Raw genomic sequence first — 23,035 nt, forward strand, 5'->3', positions numbered from 1 at the left:
ATCAAAAGAGAGAAGAGGACCAACTCAGAAGTCAAATCCACTGTATTTGATGGTTACATTTAGTTTAGTTCCAGGAAGAAGCCAAGAAGTCTTCAAATTTCTAGCTTGGACAAATAAGTGATGGAAGTGCCATTAACAGAGCTAGGAAATACCAGAAAATGAGCAGTTCAGTTTGGAACTCTTGAATCTGAACACCTGGGAGGACTTTAAGGGAGCCATTGGATGTACAAGTTTGGAACTCAGATTAGCTGGAGATACTACGAATGAGCTGATGCACGCCAAATATGTAATTGAACCCATGGGAGTGGCTAGATAGTCCAGAGAGACTGTAAAAGAATGAAAAAGAAAGAAGGTGTCCTAGAATAGAGCTCTCAGAATGCCAGCATTTGGTTAAGAAGGGTACGAGGAAGAGGAAACAGAAGGATCCTCAGAAAAATTAGTAAGAAAACCATAAGTGAGAGTTTGAGATGTAGGGAAGAGCCTGTGTCAAGAAGTCAGTAATGTGAGACGTGGCTGAGAGAGGCTGCAAAATGTTCATGGGATTAGCGGGAGAGAACAGGCCCGGTGCAGCAGGGGAAGCTGAGCCAGGTTGTAGCGGATGCAGGAGTTGCAGGGATCGGGAGGAGGGTGCAGATAGAGAGTCCAAGTGTCAAAAATGCCCTCAAGAAGTTCCATTTGGAAGGGGTGGGGAGAAAGTATGGGACTTGGTGAAGGATGCGTAGGGAAGATTTTGTCATTGCTGTTGTCATTGTTTTAGCAATGGGAAGATCATGGGCATGTTTTTGGTGCCAATGGGAAGAACCCTAGAGAAAGAAAGATCATCAAGGGAGGAGATGGGATCCAGAGCACAAGTAAAGCAGCAACAGGCTGCCCTTTCTAAGAGGGGAGAAAGAGCAGACATAGATCCAGGTGTAGTTATCTGTGGGTTTGATGGAGAACCTCAGGTGAAGTTCTCCCTCAAGCATCACTTGAGTCTTAAGTGTCCAGAATAGTACTGGGCACAGAGTAGCCCTCTAGAAATCTTTGTTGAGTAAGACAGTCTTCACATGGCTGCAAGAAGCAGTTTAGCCAGCCCTACTTCAAGATAAGACCTGCCAGCAGAGTCACTTGAGGAACAGGCACACCATGCTCTCCTCTGGGATAATAGCATTGAATTTGGTAATTTCAATAATGTTTTGTGTTTACCTGAATTCCCGGGAAACACAGGGTCGAAGTAGAAAAGTCAAAGAAGTCCAGAATAAGGCATTGTGGCACAAAAATAATTTTGAGCAGAAGTCATTTGAATTCCTAAAATTCTCTGTCTCCCTAAAAGCAGAGCCTCCCAAAAGAATTCAGTTATCATCAATCGCACCTCTAATCTTCTCAAACTATCACGAAGCTATCCTATCCCAGCTATACTCCTAAGGGCCCTTTATCTTTCCAAAAAGTCGTTTGTTTACCCTAAGTGTCCTTTCTCCCCTGCTTCTAAGAAGTCATTTGTTCTTCCACAAGTGCCCCTCTGCCCCTTCCCATCCCCTTTAATTGTTGGTAGATAAGCCCCAAATTCTAATTGCCTCCTTGAATCACATTCATTTATATATATAATCAAATCTAGGTTTTTTTTTTCTCTTGCTAATGTCTTTTCTCAGTTTAATTTGCAGGCCCCCAAATCATTAACTTAAGAGGGTAGAGGAGTTCCTGCTGTAGCACAATGGGTTAAGAATCTGACTGCAGCAGGAGTTCCTGTTGTGGCGCAGTGGTTAACGAATCCGACTAGGAACCATGAGGTTGCGGGTTCGGTCCCTGCCCTTGCTCAGTGGGTTAACGATCCGGCGTTGCTGTGAGCTGTGGTGTAGGTTGCAGACGCGGCTCGGATCCCGCGTTGCTGTGGCTCTGGTGTAGACCGGTGGCTACAGCTCCGATTGGACCCCTAGCCTGGGAACCTCCATATGCCGCGGGAGCGGCCCAAGAAATAGCAACAACAACAACAACAACAACAAAAGACAAAAAGACCAAAAAAAAAAAAAAAAAAAAAAAAAGAATCTGACTGCAGCAGATCAGGTCACTGCAGAGACGAGGATTTGATCCCTGGCCCAGCAGAGTGGCTTAAAGTATCTGGCATTGTCACTGCTCTGACTCAGATTCAGTCCCTGGCCTGGGAACTTCCATATGCCACAGATGAAGCCGTTAAAGAAAAGAAAAGAAACAACTAAGAGGCTAGAGGAAAAGTTGTGTTCTCTCCGACAGACTAAAGGTCACGGTACTCTCAAATGGTTCAGAGAGCGAGAGATAATAAAGCAAATATGGCAGAATGTTAACAGTTGTTGAATTTGAATGACGGGTTCAAGGCAGTTCTTTGTACTCATCTTGAGACTTTTATATGAAATTATTTCAAAATAAAATTATTTTTAAGAAAAGAACTAGCTTCTGCATTTATTGATCATCTCCACTGTTATTTTCTATTTTCATCTGTTTCCAATATCAACACTCTTTTTTGTCTTTTTAGGGCTGCACCTGTGGCATATGGAAGTTCTCAGGCTAGGGGTTGAATCGAAGCTGCAGCTGCTGGCCTACACCACAGCCACAGCAACACAGGATCCAAGCCACATCTGCGACCTACACCACAGCCCACGGCAATACCGGATCCTTAACCCACTGAGTGAGGCCAGGGATCGAATTCATGTTCTCTTGGATACTAGTCAGGTTCGTTATTGCCGAACCACAGCGGGAACTCCTCATCACCTTTTATTTAACGACTTCCCCTGAATAGAAAGAATGAGGGAAGATGGAACTACCTTTGGGTTTGGGCAAATTATATCTGTCTTAATATCGTCTTTTTGAGGATAACACCTTCAAAAATTTTGTGATATAAACAGGCCCACCCTAGGCACTCAATAAATGTTATCCCCTCCCCTTCAGTTCAAATCTTACTGCCTTTATGAAACCTTCCCTCATCACCCCCCACAATAGCAACTTATTTTGTATCACACCATACATTTGGCTAATTGGCTAAATTTCATACATTTCTTCTCTGATTTCTCTCTTACAATCATTTCCTCTGCCTTATAGGTTGGGCCATTTAATGAAGTTAAATGACTTGGCTAGATAAGGGGTTTGTATGTAAAACATATAAACAGCTCATACAATTCAACATCAAAAAAAACTAAACAACCCGATTAAAAAATGGGTAGAAGACCTAAGTAGACATTTTTCCAAAGAAGACATGCAACATACATGAAGGCCAACAGACACATGAAAAAATACACAACATCACTAATCGTCAGAGAAATGCAAATTAAAACCACGGTGAGGAATTCCCATCATGGTGCAGTGGTTAACAAATCCGATTAGGAACCATGAGGTTGCAGGTTCGATCCCTGGCCTTGCTCAGTGGGTTAAGGATCCGGTGTTGCTGTGAGCTGTGGTGTAGGTTGCAGACACAGCTTGGATCCCGCGTTGCTGTGGCTCTGGCGTAGGCCGGGATCTACAGCTCCGATTAGACCCCTGGCCTGGGAACCTCCATCTGCCGCGGGAAGCGGCCCTAGGAAAGGAAAAAAAAAAGACCAAAAAAAAAAAAAATGAGGTACAACCTCACACTGGTCAGAATGGCTATCATAAGGAGTTCTCTTGTGATACAGCGGGTTAAGGATCCAGCATTGTCACTGCAGCAGCTTTGGGTCACTACTGTGGTGCGGGTTCGATCCCTGGCCCAGGAATTTCCGTATGCCACAGCCCCACCCAAAAAAATGACCACAAATAACAAATGTTGGTGAGCATTTGGAAAACAGGAAACCCTCATACACAACTGATGGAAATGTAAATTTGTGCAGCCACTGTGAAGGACAGTTTAAGGGTATAGTTCAATGTCATTGAGTACATTGTGCAAATATCACCACTCTCCATCTCCAGAACTCTTCCTCTCACAAGACTGAAACTGTACCCTCCCAGCCCCTGACAACCACCATTTGACTTTCTGTCTCTATGAGTTTGACTACTCTAAGTATGTCATACAATACTTGTCCTTTTGTGATTGGATTTTTTTTTTTTTTTTGTCTTTTGTTGTTGTTGTTGTTGTTGCTATTTCTTGGGCCGCTCCCGCGGCATATGGAGGTTCCCAGGCTAGGGGTTGAATCGGAGCTGTAGCCACCGGCCTACGCCAGAGCCACAGCAACGCGGGATCCGAGCCGCGTCTGCAACCTACACCACAGCTCACGGCAACGCCGGATCATTAACCCACTGAGCAAGGGCAGGGACCGAACCCGCAACCTCATGGTTCCTAGTCGGATTCGTTAACCACTGCGCCACGACGGGAACTCCTGTGATTGGATTTTTTAATTTAGAATGTCTTCACAGTTCACCAGTGTTATAGAATGAGTTGTAGCACGTGTTTTTAAACCGTCTTGGGTTTTAAAAACATTTGTGCTCATGACATTCACCTATGACCTCATGTGTCTTGTTGCCCTTCCTGGTTTATAGACTCCTGGAGAGGTATGATCTTGTACTTACTCTTGGTAAGTCACCTCATGGTGCCTCGTTCATAATAATACTCAATCAGCTCTTGTAAGTGGATGGATACAGGCCGCTCTATAGTAGAAAATGATCCCCTCTTATCCTTGTATATTCCACTTGCATTTTGCTCTCAGGCATTGGACACAGGGAGATGAATGAGCGTAATTGTTCTTTCTACCATTGCAGTGGGAGCCAGACATAACTTAAGATGTTTCCCCAGGTTGAAAATATGGTAGGCATATGAGTTTTAGGCATGTAGAGTCAGCTCCCTGCTCACTGTGAAAAAATATATATGCAATATTCTTTAAAGAAGATAAAAGGTCTTTTTTAGCAATATGAAGTGAGGGAGAGTTTTGTCATTTTTTTTTTCTCCTCTGAGAAAAAAATCAAAGTGACTTGTCACATTATGATAAGAGTGAACTTTTCAGTTGGCTGGTCATCAATCTTTGGTGTCATCTGAGTCTGCTGGAGATCCACTTGCCTTGTTATGTTATGCTTGATTAAATAGTTCCTATAAACATTAAGAAATAAAAAAGAAATGGAACAAGAAATATTGGAGGTCTAGGTTTAAATTGGCCACCCGCTAGTGACAGAAGGTGAAGTTTCTCGAGACCCTTCTTACTAGCACGCCCAGGCCTCTACCTCTTTGAAGCAGTAGAGCTTCAAGGGCAAACCTGGCTTCAGGAGCCCTGTGGGGAATGTGGCCAGGTCAGGGGCAGCCCCAGGAAACTCACATGTCTTCATCACTTCATCTGGCAGGAGCTGCTGCTGGACCACATGCCACCAGTCCCACTCCCAAAGCAGAACATTCAAGGAGTGTGTCTGAAAAGCAGCAGGCACCTACCTGCTCCCAGAAGGAAAGGCTGTGTTTCAACCAGCCAAAGCTGAAGAGTCTACTTCAAGCAGGGGCATCCTGAAGAGATGCAACTGGAGGGATTTACTCAAGAGTTTCTGAGCCAGGACCTCTGGCGCACTTTGCAGAGTGATTGGTATGAAGTAAGTGGATGCAACCTAAAAAGTAAAGTGGTTGAACATACTAAGTGATTTCCTTTTGCATGTCTGTGAAAACACCATTAGCACATTTTTTGAACATGCACACTCTGGAAATAAGGCAAAACACAGGATTTTAAAGCATCTCCCTTACTAAAGGGGAATCAGCGGACTTTTATTTTAGCAACCTACTATAATTTTCACCTACTCGCGATTGTTCTATGTAGTATGAAATAACTTCTCATACCGAATTGGCTTACCTTTTTAATTTTCAAATCACGACAAGAAATATAGAGAAAAGGTATCTTTGCAGAATATTCATGGAACTTTGGTAATATCATAGGTTTTTAAAGTGAAGAACATTCTCCCATAATATTCCTCTCTCTCTTTTCTCTTCTGGCAGGGTCTGTTTCCCATAATAGAGGCTAAAAAATGTCAGGTACTCCCTCTCCCACCCTCATTGCAGGTAAGGCTAGCCATATGGCCCGGGTCTGGTCAATGAGCATTTCAGCAGCACTCTCTCTAGAGGCTGCTAAAAAGATTTTCCATCCTGATGAAAGCAAGATATTTGAGGAGAGCTTTCTTTCCCACCTCTTCCTTCCTGTCATTTCATAGACTATGGAAGCTATGGAGGCCATATGCAGTCATTAAGTGGTAGCAAAAGTGAACATGCTGAGGATAGAGACATACAAGGATGGAAAGAATCTGGATCACTGATGACACTGATGATCACTGTTTAAACCTCTTAGAGGTAAGACTATAAAACTTCCTCTTACATATGCCACTTTTAGTTGGGTGTTGTTATTCACAGATGAAAGCATCTTAACTGATCCAAGGAGATTTAAATATAGTCCAGGAGGAAATTATTTTACACCAAGTATTTACTAATTTTCTCTCAGATATTGGGAGGGCATATTATTGAGCATAAGTATATGAGAAAATCCTTATAACACTGGGATCACTGGAGGCTCCCAGGACAGAGCCCTGGGGGGTTGCCCTGGTGATGTCTCCGGTATTGCAGTATCAGAAAAAGTTGTTTATAATGTGTGAGGAAAGACATACTACAACAGTGAAAATATACATTAGAAAAGTTGGGGGCCAAATTTATAGGCACAGTTACTGTGGCTCAGTGGGTAAAGAACCTGACTAGTATCCACAAGGATGTGGATTCGATGCCAGGCCTTGCTCAGTGGGTTAAGGATCCAGCATTGCTACAAGCTATGGTGTAGGTCACAGATGCAGCTTGGATCCCACACTGCTATGGCTGTGACATAGGCCTCAGCTGTAGCTCCAATTCAACCCCTAGTCTGGGAACTTCCATATGCTGCAAGTGCAGCTATAAAAAGAAGAAAAAAATTAATTGGTTTATATTTTAAGGCAAAGATAAGACTGCCAATCTTAATTAGACAAGGATTTTCTTCAAGATTTACTGATAAAATATTTTGATTCACAGGTAATATATAATGAACAAATCCTTTGTTTTACTTTTTGTTTTTTAGGGGGTGTTTTTTGTTTGCTTTGGTTTTGGGTCTTCCTTCCTTCCTTCCTTCCTTCCTTCCTTCCTTCCTTCCTTCCTTCCGTTCTTTCTTTCTTTCTTTCTTTCTTTCTTTCTTTCTTTCTTTCTTTCTTTCTTTCTTTCTTCCTTCCTTCCTTCCTTCCTTCCGTTCTTTCCTTCTTTCTTCCTTTCTTTCTTTCTTCCTTTCTTTCTTTCTTTCGTCCTTTCTTCTGTCCTTCCTTCCTTTCTTTCTTTCTTTCATCCTTTCTTCCTTCCTTTCTTTCTTTCTTTTTCTTTCTTCCTTTCTTCCTTCCTTTCTTTCTTTCTTTCTTTCTTCCTTTCTTTCTTACTTCCTTCCTTCCTTTCTTCCTTTCTTTCTTCCTTCCTTTCTTTCTTTCTTTTCTTTCTTTCTTCCTTCCTTCCTTTCTTTCTTTCATCCTTTCTTCCTTCCTTCCTTTCTTTCTTTCATCCTTTCTTCCTTCCTTTCTTTCTTTCTTTCTTTCTTCCTTCCTTCCTTCCGTTCTTTCCTTCTTTCTTCCTTTCTTTCTTTCTTTCTTTCATCCTTTCTTCCTTCCTTCCTTCCTTTCTTTCTTTCTTTCGTCCTTCCTTTCTTTCTTTCTTTCTTTCTTTCTTTCATCCTTTCTTCCTTTCTTTCTTTCTTTCTTTCTTCCTTCCTTCCTTCCTTCCTTCCGTTCTTTCGTTCTTCCTTCCTTCCGTTCTTTCCTTCTTTCTTCCTTTCTTTCTTCCTTTCTTTCTTTCGTCCTTTCTTCCTTCCTTCCTTTCTTTCTTTCTTTCATCCTTTCTTCCTTCCTTCCTTTCTTTCTTTCTTCCTTTCCTCCTTCCTTCCTTTCTTTCTTTCTTCCTTCCTTCCTTTCTTTCTTTCTTCCTTCCTTTCTTTCTTCCTTCCTTCCTTCCTTCCTTCCTTCCTTCCATTTTTGCCTGCCCTGCAGCATATGGAGTTCCTGGACCAGGGATCAGAGCTGAGCCACAGTTGAGACCTATGCCTCAGCTGTGGCAAAACCGGATCCTTTAATCCACTGTGCCAGGTGGGGACTGAACCTTCATCCTGGCACTGCAGAGACACCACTGATTCCATTGTGCCATGACGGTAACTCCAAATCCATTGTTTTTACCCAACATTTTGCTAGACAGCTATCTTCATTAACGTTTTAATTTTAATTTTAATTTTTTTATTTCTTTTAGGGCTGCACCCACGGCATATGGAGGTTGCCAGGCTAGGAGTCGAATCAGAGCTACATCTGCCGGCCTACGCCACAGCCACACCAATGCGGGATCCAAGCCGTGCCTGCAGCCTACACCACAGCTCACAGCAAAGCTGGATCCTTAACCCACTGAGCGAGGCCAAGGATTGAACCTACAACTTCATGGTTACTTGTCAGATTCATTTCCACTGGGCCATAACAGGAACTCCTTCATTAACATTTTAGATTTACAGTAATTTATATGGAACTCGCACATTCGATTTACAGATTTGTAACACTTACACTTTGCACTTGATGTCCATTTTACTTTTCCATGTATTTGCTGAAATAAAACATGCATTTTTCTCAAAAATGCATCAGGTCAAGTGGAAAAAATGAAATTAATATGAAAATATCTGTTAAAGGTGGTTAGTATCCAGGCTTTCCGTAGTATTCATCTGTCATTCATCTGGGTGTAATCAGAGCTTATCATATACAATTAATATACCATATGTACCAAACCAGTGGTTCTCAACCGGGATGACTATGTCCCCCAGGGGCCATCTGGCAATGTCTGGAGACAGTCTTGATTGTCACAACTGGGGAACTGGCAGGGTGCCAGTGGCATCTATTGGGTGGAGGCCAGGAATACTGCTAAATATCCCACAGTGCACAGAACAGACCCCCAAAACAAAGAATGATCCAGTCCAAAATGTCAGTATGTCTAATACTAAGAAACTCCAGTCTACACCAAGCACCTTGATGTTTAAAATACAGTATAAGCTGATTTTGAAACCAAGTCCTCCTAAAACTAAATCCCTTTGCCAAGTTTATGATTAACCTCTCTATCCAAAACTTTATTCCCTTTCTTGTCCCTCACCTCTTCTCCTCAAGACTGAGGAGTATCGAAGAAAAGAGGGATTGAACTTAAGCAAGATCTAGAGTTCTTGTTGTGGCTCAGCAGAAACGAATCAGCTAGCATCCATGAGGACACAGGTTCGATCCCTGGCATCGCTCAGTGGGTTAAGGATCTGGCATAGATTTGGTGGCAGAGGTGGGATCTAAATCAACTTATGATAGCATTCAGGGACAACAAGAAACACAAATGTTGTGCTCTGCAAACTCTTTCAAGTTCACTGTCTTTCTTGCTGTTTCTGAGGGCCAGTGGTAAGTTCCTCTCAATTTGAGCTCTACTCTCTTTGCATTCAAGCTCCCAATCTAATTGGCTTTCCTTTTCATAACAAGTCATCTTTTGCTGGTAAATAATTCTTCCTAGAGCTCAACTGAGCTGGCATATAATTCTGTCTAGAGCCAAGCCCCTTGCTTTTCAGACTGCAATACCCAAGGTTTTTAATGGAATATCCCAGGCCTTGATTCTTTTCCTAGATTCCATATAAGGAACTGCTGATAATTTAGTCTGCAATCCCCCATTTGTTTGGAATCCTTCCCCAGATTCCATGTTTGGAACTCCGGTGGTGGCAGCTGCAGTTCTCCCTTTTGTTTGGAATCATTCCTCAGTCCCCATTGCTTTGAGTTTGTTGGTTCAATCCCTCCCCAGTCTAAGGATCCACAGGAATTGGTGGTGTGTATTGGGCCATCTGTGGCCAGGACACAGTAACATCTCTTTGTTACTGTCCCTATCTTCACATGTTTGACTTATTTTCTGTAGATAAAGGCTAATTACTAGTGGGATCCTTTACATCCAGATAGTTGAACATTCTACTCTTCCACCACACCTGCTTATTTTATGTCTGAGAACTGTGATTCTGGGAGGTGTAATAATTTTTTTTTAATGGTAATATCTTGCTAAGCTTGTTTTGTGTCCTGAGAGCTTAGCTTGGTAGCTGAAATGGTGAAGGCCTAACATATGGCCAAATAGAAATGCGGGTTAAACTCCATTTGCAGCCAAGAACTTACCACCCTGCTGCCAGCCCTAAGGGAAATTATACTAGCCATTACAAGGAATGTTCCAAATGAATAAGATTATAAGATTATTTTTAAAGTGACTTCAAAGCAAGGGCTCTCAAATCAAACAAATGGAATGGAATACTGATTTTAAATAGAATGCAGAAGCCTCCAAAAGTTTTTGAAATTCCAAGATAGCTTTGTTGAAAGATTCATCACAAAAGGCTAATTAAAAAACTATGGAGTTTCCACTGCGGTGCAATGGGTTAAGGATTCAGTATTGCTGAAGCTATGGCACAGGTTGTACCTGCAGCTCAGATTCAATCCCTGGCTGGGAACTTCCATATGCCATGGGGGCAACAACAACAAAAAAAACAAAAAACAAAAACAAATAAACAAATAAACAAAAAAGACACAAAAAATATTTAAAACAACATCTAGGCATCCTGCATTTTACACTCCTAGGGTTTATTATCAAAACACTGGCCCGGGAGTTCCCCTTGTGGCGCAGTGGTTAACGAATCCGACTAGGAACCATGAGGTTGCGGGTTCAATCCCTGGCCTTGCTCAGTGGGTTAAGGACCCGGCGTTGCTGTGAGCTGTGGTGTAGGTCACAGATGCGGCTTGGATCCCACATTGCTGTGGCTCTGGCGTAGGCCGGTGGCTACAGCTCCGATTCGGCCCCTAGCCTGGGAACTTCCATATGCCGCGGGAACGGCCCTAGAAAAGGTAAAAAGACAAAAAAAAAAAAAAAAAAAAAAAAAAAAATTGGCCCCAAAATTGATATCTTAATTGTAATCAACTGTGACACTGGAAAACAGATTATCCTCAAAAGCCTTCAACAGCAACTCCAATGCTCCTGTATGGGCACCTCCCAGAATTGATGAAACTCTGAGAGATTTTTTTGGTAAAGTGCTAAATTGTTTCCTGAAAACACCAAGGGGAAACAAATTAAAATTAATGTGATTGTTTAATACTGCCAGAAATGTTTACTGTTTATCCAAGCTGGATTCTAACAAGATATTCGAAAGGATCGAATAACTATATGGTGAGAAATTCGGCCAAATTGAAAGCTGATATTCAGAGCCTGATAAGAATTTTTTTTGTACTTTCTCCCCTTAGTTAAAACTATGTACACAGAGAGAAAGATGCAAGTTGGAGAAAAGGTAGTTGGAAGAGCTGGTCAACTTCTTTATCAGTCAGGCTGCAACCCTGAAATTTAAAATCCACCTGCTTTTTTTTCTTTGCTGTGGGACTTCAAGGCCTCTTCGAGGTGTTAGAACTGAAAACCTCTGACCAAGACAAGAATTACCAGACCCTTATTGCCCCAACCATCTCATTGTAATGCCTTTCTCCCACCTTGAGCAACCTGTCCTACTCCTTCCTACCCCTACTAAGAAAGGCATGTAGCTCACTCCTCATCCTGCCTCTAGAGGGACCTTGTATGCCTCAACCAACCAGTAAGTGTATCACAAGACCCTACTTCCCCAAACTAATCAGTAGGTCAGCAGGTGTATCCTGAGACCTTTCTTCTCCCTGGTCTATAAAACAGACACGACCACCTGCTCGGGGTCAGCTCTCCCCGATTATCAGGAAATTGTCCCACTGCACTAGCAGCATCTCTTAATAAACTTATCTTTCTTTTTGCCTCACTATGAATCTGGAAAATTATTTTCTAACTTGCACAGACCCTGACATTTGCCAATCCCCCAACCTTTACCTATTCCTCTCAAAATGTTTTAAAAGATCAGGACATTGGAAACAGAATTGCCTTGACTTTAATCTGTGCCTTTGTGATCCAGATTTTCTAGCCTCTAGCCTCATCTTCTCTAGGACCTAAGAGCCTTTTTTTTGGCGGGGGTTGGGGGAGGGAAGGGGGGGGCACGCCTGCTGCATATGGAAGTTCCCAGGCTAGAGGTCTAATTGGAGCTGTAGCCACTGGCCTCTGCCACAGCCACAGCAACCTGAGATCTGAGCCATGTCTGCGACCTACACCACAGCTCACAGTAACACCAGATCCTCAACCCACTGAGCTAGGCCAAGGATCAAACCTGCACCCTCATGGATGCTAGTTGGGCTCATTAACCACTGAGCCACAAAGGGAACTCCAAGAGCCATCTTCTGAAATACAAACTTTGGGGAGAAATTTCTCATCAGCAGGGAAAAAAAAGATATTTGCTAAGTGGGCTAATGAGAAATCTTACAAATATTCTTCCCAGATATTAGTAACTATAAGTTCTCTGTTTGCACCTGTCTGTATATATGTCTAGATAGATAGATAAAGGTATGACAGGTATAAATATGTCAATTTTTTTTCCATCTCTTTCTTTCCTTTTTTTTTTATCTTTTTAGTACCGAACCCATGGCATATGGAGTTTCCCAGGCTAGGGGTTGAATCAAAGCTGCAGCTGCCAGTCTACACCACAGCTACAGCAATACTATATCTGCGAACTACATGACAGCTCATGGCAATGCCAGATCCTTAACCCACTGAGTGAGGCCAGAGATTGAACCCACATCCTCGTGGATGCTAGTCACGTTCGTTACCACTGAGCCATAACAGGAACTCCTCCATTTATTTCTTAGATTGACTGATTAATTTTTCATCAACATATACTTGGTGTAGCTGGCAGGATATCAGAGACACCTGCCAGAGGATATCCAGAGTCTACTTGGAACCTGCACTTAGTATGAACATGAGTGCTTGAGCCCCATCAGCTTCTCAGTGCTTCTCAGTGCTCCTCAGTTGTTCTGGTGAGTTCTCATATTTGGACCTTCATTGTTTGAGTGATGATCCTAAAAATTTTATTTGAGCTGGTTTGCACTAAAGACTTGGAGTCTTAAGGGGGTACTGGAACATTTTGTAGGAAGGACCTAGCCTGTGTGGGCAAAAGGCTCAGGGAAACAGGTGCCCAGGTTTTTATTGAATTTGTCTTAAAAAGAAAATGACTCGATATATACTCTGAACAAAACTTACGCTGGTGGGAAAAAAAAACAAACAACTTTTGCTAGTGAAATGAGTGACTGAAGAATAAAGAGACATTTTGCTCCTTTCAGCCATGTGGTGTCCTCAGGCAACTGAGGACCTCCCAGCAGTGTCTGAAGATCAGTCCTCAAGATTTGCAGCAGTTCTATAGTGGAAACCACCACGACCATTATGTAAGTAGTGCTTGGGGGACGCGCAGTGTTGCACAACAGAAACTGATTATCTAGCACTCTGAGCACCCACCAGGGTTTTAGCCTGCAGAGGGAGAAACCAAGCCATGTAAAAGAAGTTGAACTGAACCCAGGGTAACTCCTTGGGGAGCTAGACTCAGAAGCAGCACACATGTGATCCACCACACCGTCCTCAGAAAGTTGTTGAGATCATATCTCATATCTGAACGAAGCTATGAAATTAATACTGAGAAACTGGCCCTCAGAGGCCAAATAGCTCCCATGCAGACAGCCACCTATGGGATACTAGTTGGGTTTATGTATGCTTGCAAGTACTTAATTGGGAACTAACAGAAATCGGGCCCTGAAATGGCCAAGTTGGGGTTTTTTTGACATTCAAAACAATTTTTAGTGCACAGTTACAGCCAGAATTCATATGTTCCTACGAGGTCTACTGGAAACAAGACTGGCTTCTAAAAATTAGATTAACAGGGAAAAATATTTGTAGAGCTAGCTCCATGGATCCTTTGACTTGGAGGATCCTCTAAATTGTTAAGATTTTAGAGAGCTGTCATCTTAAACTATTGTAACTATTTTAATGGGTATGGGGAAGCCCCGAAAGTCTTCAAAATTCCAAAATAGCCTCATTGAAAGATTTGTTATAGAAGGCTAATGAAAGATTAATGTTATAAAAGGTACCTAAAACTTTAACAACTGGTCCCCTCTATCCTTCTTTTATTGAGTATTCATTCTAGCAATCTTTTGAATTCTCTTTCCACTCAGAAGGCACTCTTAAGTGGTTAGCTTTAGAAATGGGACCTTTAGAAATGAAGCTGTATGCAAGCCTCTTCAGATCAAAGGCCAAAAAGAAGGCCATAATTAGAGAATTCCTTAAACCCAGGGAGGGTCCTCAAAAGTGTTTGTGAGTAGATCGCCAAAATAGGAAGCCACTGGTCTTACTAAACAGGCCATAGCTGACATTCGGAGCCTGATAGGAATGGGGGGGCGGCTTCTCCCTTAAGCTAAATGAGGGCAAGTAAAACATTCCGACATAGGTGAATGGGTGCATCAGTCATTGGCTATCACTGAGGTGGCCACCCAGTTCTCTGAGGAAAAAAAATTGTCCTTGCTTTTACAAATCTGGTCTTTATAGGACCAGAAGTATGGCTCCAGAAGTAACCCACCAATCCTTTTACCACTCCCCAAATGTCCCCTATTTATCTTGAGGCTTGAGGCTTTTTTTTTTTCTTTTTTTGCCATACCCACAGCACATGGAAGCTCTTGAGCCGGGGATCGAACCCATGCTGCCCTTGTGACCTCTGCCACAGCTGTAGCCATGACAGATCCATAAGCAGACATGCCAGAAGGGAATTTCCTTAAGAAGTCTGTAAGTATTGAGAAAAAAAATTTTTTTGGCCTTAAGGGAACAAATTCACTCTAGGACAACCTTGTCTTTCTCCTCATGCAAATGTTCTATGTGGTCTTCTCTAGGAATTCTTATCTCTGCCATCTTCTTAAAATACAAATTTTGGGAAAGGAGGTAGGTAATTTGGAACTTGATTTGCCAAGGACAAATAGAAATCTTAAGTGTCTTCTCCATAAATAGTAGTAAAAAGGATTCAGCTATGTAGACAGGTGACCTTGATTTGTTCTGTCTGCCAGAATTCATATGTTCCTACTCAGTTTGAATCCAACCTCTTTTGTAATTCATGGTTTTTAAATTGTTGTACCTGATTCATGGCTGGAATTTCGGAATAAGAATTATGAGATTTCTTTGTGTTTCTACATATCTATATGTGTGTTGTAGATATGTGGCATTGCCAAAATTAATTTGTAAAAGAACTTTATTGAATCGGCTTAGAGGAAATTCAGCACTTATATATAAGTAGTCAAATAAAGATGACACTAGCCATAATAAATTTCAGATTCACATGATCTTGGAAATACTCACTATTGAATTAACATCTGGTATTAAATTTAACTTAAGCTCGTTGATTTGATTAATACAGATGTATCTTTAGAGTCATCAACATTAAGTAAAGTACTTTTATTGTACCGAGGTTTACTAGAAATCAAATAAGATCTTATTCTTCTTACAAAGTTTGTCAGCAAGGGAAATTACTTGATATTATGAAACTTTAAGTAAATGTGAATGAGGTGAGAGCTTTATGTAAACTGTTTAGGAATAATTGTTTTGGGAATGACTGCTTGAAGGATAGTATCTCTAGATTTTGGTAACTTGAAAATAAACTAAATTATGAGAATTCATTCACTATCCTGGACATTTCAAATAGGATACAATATGGGAACATTAATTGCTGGGCAGGTCTAAGTTTACCTTCCTTTGCCTTCTTGGGAGAGGAAGACTAAACCATAAGTTAGTGGATCAGGAAATGCTGGTATGACAGTTTACAATTACTTGCTTCTTAGTTTTCACTAGAGACCAAAGTTTGAAAGTTAAGAATTATAAGGGAAGTACTCGGTATGCAAGGAAATTAGGATTTGTGTTTTCAACAAAGAAGGTATGAGGCATGAAAATACATTTTGTTGAAGAAAAAAGGTGGCTTTGTCCTAGAGCTGGTTGTTTCTGAATGCAAAAGAAAGTGAAAGACAGATTCATATGGATACAGAAGATTGTGGGAGGTTTGTGGAGGAGGAACACTGAAAGAGTTTTGTGCATGGTCAGGATTGGCTAAGATAAGATTGAACTTCATTAAGAAAATAAATTTTAAAGGCAAAGTGATATAAAACCTGAATTTGGGAGTTCCCTGGTAGCACAGTGGGTTAAGGATCTGGTGTTGCCACTGTTGTGGCTTGGGTGACTGCTGTGGTGCAGGTTTGATCCCTGGCCTGAGAACTTCTGCATGCTATAGGCATGGCCAAAAAAAGCCCACCAAAAAAACTCAAAAAAACAAACAAAAAAACCCCCTGAATTTGGTTATTGAAGAGGACAAAGCTTTCTTAAAATATTGAACTGCTTTTGGTACTAGATTATGAGCTTCTGTGTTAAAGTGATCTATATTTGTCACTGAGATCTTTTGTTATCACTGCCTAAGTGAATGGGTCTTGTTTCACGGTGACCTCTGATTCTATTTGATCAAGTGTTTTAAAATGTTTTGATATTTTTGACGAACTTCCCAAAAATCAAATCTGAAATGAAGTTCATTTGACCTCTTGCTAATTTTGAGTTTTTCCAAAGGGTTCTTGGAACACCTCAAAATATTTGTTTTCTCTCCATTTCAGAGAGAGGCACATTAAACTAATCAGGCTTATTTGGTATGTTAAATTACATGAGAAATATTGTCAAATGAGTGGTGATAAATCTCCTTAGATTATATCATATGGGTAAATGTTATTAATACAGGCATTCTAGAAAACATAAAATTCCTAAAATTCTGCTGTATCCTGGCAAATTATATCAGTGATAATTTTAATAATTGTCTTTGTTGCATGTCACTATAATAACCAAGTTTCTTTTCAGTTGTATTGTAATCAGATCTTTAACCTTGGCATTTTAAGTCATTTGTAGACAAATATTGTTGTACTCTCATGCTTTTGCAAAAATGCTTCATCTTCAAGAAGATTCATTGGAAAGACTTTTGATGAGTACAAAATTGTACTGCTGGGAGTTTCTGTCGTGGCTCAGTGGTTAACAAATCTGACTAGGAACCATGAGGGTGTGGGTTCGATCCCTGGCCTTGCTCATTGGGTTAAGAATCTGGAGTTGCTGTGGCTCTGGTGTAGGCCGGCAGCTACAGCTCCGATTAGACCCCTAGCCTGGGACCTCCATATGCCGCGGGTGCGGCCCTAGAAAAAGACAAAAAGACCAAAAAAAAAAAAAAAAGAAGAAGAAGAAAAAAGAAAGAAACAAAACCAAAATCTTACTGCTGAACTGGAGAAGAAATTTAAAAAAAATCCTAATGGGAAGTCTGATGGCTTCATAAAAAGGCTAACAAAAGGACTGATTACTGAGTGAGCTGGTGAATATGGCTACCATGTTTATGGTTTTTAATCCGTGTTTTCTAGATAAGGAAACCTTTAAATTATACCTCTGTAAGTAGAACTTACAGAGGTATAATTTAACTTTTATATATGAGAAAACTTTTATCTTTTCTCTCAACCTGATCCCTCCAGAAGCTGGAAACTCTTAGGCTCCCAGCAGCTTTCTCAGGTATAAAAATGAAGGCCACCTCCTAACAAGTGCAGGAATCTCAAGGTATTTGGGGGACCTCGAGAACAGAGGAATTCTCCCAAATCCATCATAGATCCATCATTCAAATCTATCATAGTCAGAATCTATGACATGCCCTTGGTCTATGGCTTTCCCGGCCTTTAGGTTTTTAAAGTTCAATTCGAGGTTCTTTATGAAAAGTTCCAGGACAGCCAGTTTAAAAGAGTCTATATAGTCGATTAACCAGACATTTGGTAGAAATGAGAGTCATTTTCGAGACAAAAAGATTGTTTCAGTGAATATTAAATTCTAGTTAATTTATGAAGGTCAGTATTTACTAGCTACAACTCATTTCCCAGATAGCTCCTTGTAAAGTTTAGTTATTAAAAGAACACCCTAAATTTGTTTATAAAGTGTATCACAGTAATTAACTGGATGAAGATTGGATTTGCCATGATCTACAACCAGGAGATTATTCATCCTGGAAAAGATATCAGATAAAGGACTCCCAGCCATGTTGGAAGAAACCATATCAGGCTTCTCCTGAATGAACTGAAATTCCTGTTTTTGGAGTTCCCGTCATGGCTCAGTGATTAGTGAATCTGACTAGGAACCGTGAGGTTGCAGGTTCGATCCCTGGCTCTGCTCAGTGGGTTTAAGGATCTGCCGTTGCCATGAGCTGTGGTGTAGGTCACAGACACGGCTCGGATCCCGAGTTGCTGTGGCTCTGGTGTAGGCCGGTGGCTACAGCTCCAGTTGGACCCTTAGCTTGTGAACCTCCATTTGCCGCAAGTGTGGCCCTAAAAAGCCAAAAAAAGAAAAAAAGAAAGTAAGAAAGAAAGTCTAGCACTGTACCAGCTAATGTTACTGCCACTTCCACTAAGTGAGACCCCTTTTACCTGCCCGATTAGTGATGCCTGTTCTGCCCATAAATAGTCCTTTATATTAGATGTCGAATATTGGGTAGCTCCTAACAGGACCCAGTGGATTTATGGAACAAGTTAATGACCTTGGCTCTTCCCAGGTTGGTTAGGGAGATGCACAGTTGGTTTACCTTGGTCTCAAGGTCACTTACAGGTAGCCTTGGAAATAGCCCCTGCCAAGCTATTCATCTATGTTAATGCAGGCACTCTGGGTTCTATCTGTTTTCCACTGGTGTGACCATTTGTCCACAATATTTGTAAATTCATCTTATGACCCATGAAGTGTCACATTTCTTCTCTGAACAATCTTCTTCCCAGTTTACGTGAAATACAAGGAAAGTGATTTGGTTCAGGAGGATTTGGGCTTAAATCCTTGTTAATGATATTGTGGTCCCCACTACCAAAATGGAAGCATTTGCCCCCAGGGGAGGACAGCAAACCAAAATGTACTTTCACTTTCAATGTCCCCCAAGAATGTGACCTTGAAGCAGGCAATCTGAAATTTCCTGATCAACACTAGTGAGGTAATCTGCATGATAAATATCCCTCCTTGGATATTTATTTATTCATTTCCTGGCGCAGCAGAAACGAATCTGGCAAGGAACCAGGAGGTTGTGGGTTCAATCCCCGGCCTCGCTCAGTGGGTTAAGGATCTGGTGTTGCCGTGAGCTGTGGTGTAGGTTGCAGATGCGGCTCAGATCTGGCATTGCTGTGGCTGTGGTGTAGGCTGGCAGTAACAGCTCCAATTAGACCCCTAGCCCGGGAGCCTCCATATACTGCAGGTGCGGCCCTAAAAAGACAAAAAGACAAAAAGTACAAAAAAAAAAAAAATATATATATATATATATATATATATATTCCTCCTCTTCCCTTCCCCCCAAAGAGATGGCCTGGCCTGAAGCAATCCTTTCTTTTCTTTTGCTACAACCTTCTTGCTCCACCTTCCTTCTGTCTATAAAAATCTTCTATTTTGTACAACCCCTCAAAATCCCCTTCTGTTAACTAGATGGGATGCTGCCCAAGTCAATTAGATCTTCAAATTTATTCAGTTGAATTTTGGTTTTTAACACATCTTGATGAAGCCTTCCTTCCTGGAACTCCTTCTTTAAAAATACTGTTTATCTAGTCTTTCTGAAGGTGAACCTGAAGTTGACTAATATTGCAAAGAGTCTTCCCCCAAGTGTGGACTATTGTTATGAGTTCGATGTAAATTATATGTCTGTAGGAAAGTCCCTTAAAAAACTCCTCAGACTGGATTGGTTTGCTGTACAGCAGAAATTGACAGAACGTTGTATATCAACTATAAAAAAATTTTTTTAAAAACTCTTTGGGAGTTCACGCTGTGGCACAGTGGGTTAAGGATCTGACCACAGTGGTTTGGGTCGCTGTGGAGGTGTGGGTTTGATCCCTGGTCCAGGAACTTCCATTTACCTCGGGTACAGCCAAAAAAGAAAATAAATAAATAAATAAATAAAATTACCTTTACGCACTATGAGCATATTTGGAGTTCCTGTGTGGCCGAGTGGTTAAGGATCCAGTGTTGTCACTACTGTGGTGTGGGCAGGATCCCTGGCTCAGGAACTTCTACATGCCATGGATGCAGCAAAAAAAAAAAAAAAAAAAAAAAAAAAAACTGAAACGAAACAAAAAAAAAGTCTTTGTTCCTCAATAGTTTGCTATTTATAGAATAGGCACCTACTTTGCTTGTAGAGATAATGTGAAAACATTTTACTTGGAAATCTTAAATCTGATATAAGAGAGAAGGTAAAGAACAGCAAGTTTGGAGTTCCCGTAGTGGCGCAGTGGTTAAACAAATCCAAGTAGGAATCATCAGGTTGCGGGTTCAATCCCTGGCCTTGCTCAGTGGGTTAAGGATCTGGCGTTGCCGTGAGCTGTGGTGTAGGTCGCAGACGTGGCTCGGATCCCGTGTTACTGTGGCTCTAGCATAGACCCATGACTACAGCTCCAATTAGACCCCTAGCCTGGGAACCTCCATACGCCACGGGAGCGGCCCAAGAAATGACAAAAAGACCCCCCAAAAAAAAAAAACAGCAAGTTCTTCCTCATATTTATAATTTAAATGTATTTTTTTTTAATTGTTGGCAACCCTTTCTTATGTCTTTAAAGTCTAACCTGGAACACAGAGAAGGAAATTCATTTTCTTTTTAAAGATCTCTAAGGAAGATTGTTCTGCAGTCTATGAGGCTGTTCTTAATATCTAGCCTATAATTTGTCATGCTAAGACATGAAACATTACAATGTAGACTGATATAACTAGTTTGGAAAGCAATTTACAATACTTTCAACTAACCTCAAAAATTTCCATGGGCTTTGAGGCAGTAATTCCTTTTCTGGGAATATATCCTAAGTATAGATTAGGCTTTCTACAAAGAGATGTTCCTAAAAGTGTGATTTACCCTAGTGAACAACTGGAAACTATTAACTGTCCAACAACCAAAATAGTAGGATGATAGATTCTATGGACAAATGACTCAGCATTATATTCACATAAAGCTGTTTAAAATTGTTTTTATAGAACACACATGATGACTTAGGGAAATATTTTCAATAAAAAAGAGAACAGAGAGTTCCCACCATGGCTCAGTGGGTTAAGAAGCCAGCTAGTATCCATGAAGATGCAGGTTTGGTCCCTGGCCTCCCTCAGTGGGTTAAGGATCCGGCCACTGCTGTGAGCTGTGGTGTAGATCGCAGTTGTGGCTTGGATCCCATGTTGCTGTGGCTGTGGTGTAGGCCTGCAGCTGTCCTGATTGGACCCCTAGCCCAGGAGTTTCCATATGCTGCAGTGCAGCCCAAAAAAAAAAAGAGAGAGAGAGAACTGGAATTCTCTTGTGGCTCAGCAGGTTAAGGATCCTGTGCTGTCACTGCTATGGCTCGTGTTGCTGCTGTGGTGTGGGCTCATTCCCTGGCCTGGGGACTTCCACATGTCGCAGACATGGTCCAAAAAAAGAGAGAGAGCAAGAGAACAGGATATGAAACTTTGTTCACTGCATGACTGTAACAGCACAAGAAAAGAAATCAAGCAACATCCTGTAAACTGATATCGTCAAAGCTGTTTATCCAGAAATTCCACTTTTATTTTAAAGTTGTATTAAAGTATGGTTGATCTACAATGTTGTGATAGTTTCTGCTGTACCACAAAGTGATTCAGTTATACATATCAGAAATTCCACTTCTAAGAGATGACCCTAGGGAAATGATTGGCAGTAAGGAAATTAATCGCCATGCAAAAAAGTTGAGACAACTTTAATGGTTTTTTAGTGAAAAAGTGGAAATAATTCAAATGTCCAACAACTCAGAAATAAGGGATTAGTGAGGTCACTTATGGTACAAGTATACAGTAGAAAAATGAGCAGACAATAAAATGATATAGAAACATATTTATTGACTTGACAACAGGTTCACAATATACTAAGTGAAAAAAAAATGTGGGTTAAAAAGAGTGAATACACTTAAAAATCTCTGGATTTCCCATTGTGGCTCAGTGGAAATGAACCCTACTAGTATCCATGAGGATGCGGGTTCAATTCCTGGCCCCGCTCCGTGGGTTACAGAGCTGGAGTTGCTGCCAGCTGTAGTGTAGGTCACAGATGTGGCACAGATCTGGCATTGGTGGGGCTGTGGCATAGGCCAGCTGCTACAGTTCCAATTCAACCCTTAGCCTGGGAACTTCCATAGGCCACACCTGCAGCCCCCAACCCCAAAATTCCTTAAAAGAAAAGAAAGAGATAAGAATGTTTATATGCGTAGATTTAATTCTGATAGGATATTCTCTGCAAAGTTAGCTGGCTATCTTTGAGTGGTGGGATTATACGATGGTTCTTTTTGGAAAATTTTGCTTATATGTATTTTTCATATCCCTTCAGTAAATCTACAATCACAGTGGTTGTGCTTTTGGCACCTGCTACTGGAGTCTGGCCAAAACGATCTCATTCAATACGAGCATTGTAGATAGTGCATAGATGTCTCAGGTGGAGACCAGAAATCACAAAAAAGATAGGACATGCTTTTTGTGAAATCAAAAAGTAGCCATTCACTTGTTAATTGGGTATGGCAGAAAGAGGACAGCAGAGCATGCAAGACGCACATAGGCAGCAAACTTTGAAATTTACTCAAGATTATTCAACTAGGTTAAAAATGTAGCTTTCTTCTTGCTCTAAGTCTGCTGATTTACCTTACAAGCTCCCCTCTTCTAGGTAGAAGCAGGAAGGGAGGAACAAGATCAAGATCAGTTTATTAACCTCACTTCACCCCCGTGATTTCAAATGTCTTTGTAGGTAGACAGTCTCTACTTGGATGACTCAGTTGAGTGCTCAACCAGCAAGAGTTCCGGCCTTCCCTTGTCTCCTCTCCCAGGAGGCATCCGGGTGTGCGAGAGAGGAATGTGGCTTCCATGACCTCAAAGTGGCAGAAGGCCGTTGTTAATCCTGCCCAAGAAAAAGCAGGATCTGGGCCTCGTAGCCCTTCCCATCCTCTGCTTGCCCAGCAAGCTAGCTAGCACAGTACTCTACGGCAACCTGGAATGAGGAGATGAGGACTGCTGCGTCCTGTGACGGCCCTCCCAGACTCGACTCCGCCCATCTTTTCCCTACAACTCCATCCAGAATGTTGGGGAGGATGCTTTTCCCCCTCTCCTCTCCAGCCTGGGGGACCTTCCTTCTATATTCTGCACACGGGAGCCAATGCA

The 23,035-nt window shown here is 41.5% G+C and overlaps 1 protein-coding gene across 2 annotated transcripts in view; it reads left to right on the plus strand.

The window, feature by feature from the left end:
* The window catches only part of MBTPS2 (membrane bound transcription factor peptidase, site 2), an 82,713-nt gene that overhangs the window by 48,761 nt on the left and 10,917 nt on the right, over positions 1-23,035 (plus strand). For both annotated transcript variants that reach the window (XR_014835815.1, XR_014835816.1), the window contains exons 11-16: positions 5,248-5,484; positions 5,882-5,944; positions 6,094-6,229; positions 12,667-12,834; positions 13,138-13,239; positions 14,505-14,623. The gene's annotated coding sequence lies outside the window, so the exon portion shown is untranslated. The remainder of the gene's footprint in view (positions 1-5,247; positions 5,485-5,881; positions 5,945-6,093; positions 6,230-12,666; positions 12,835-13,137; positions 13,240-14,504; positions 14,624-23,035) is intronic.

This window comes from Sus scrofa, chromosome X (assembly GCF_054392235.1).
Source record: "Sus scrofa isolate SSC_HxYL_T2T_F1_AM1 chromosome X, Sscrofa_HxYL_maternal_Yorkshire_Landrace_v2.0, whole genome shotgun sequence".
NCBI lineage: Eukaryota > Metazoa > Chordata > Mammalia > Artiodactyla > Suidae > Sus > Sus scrofa.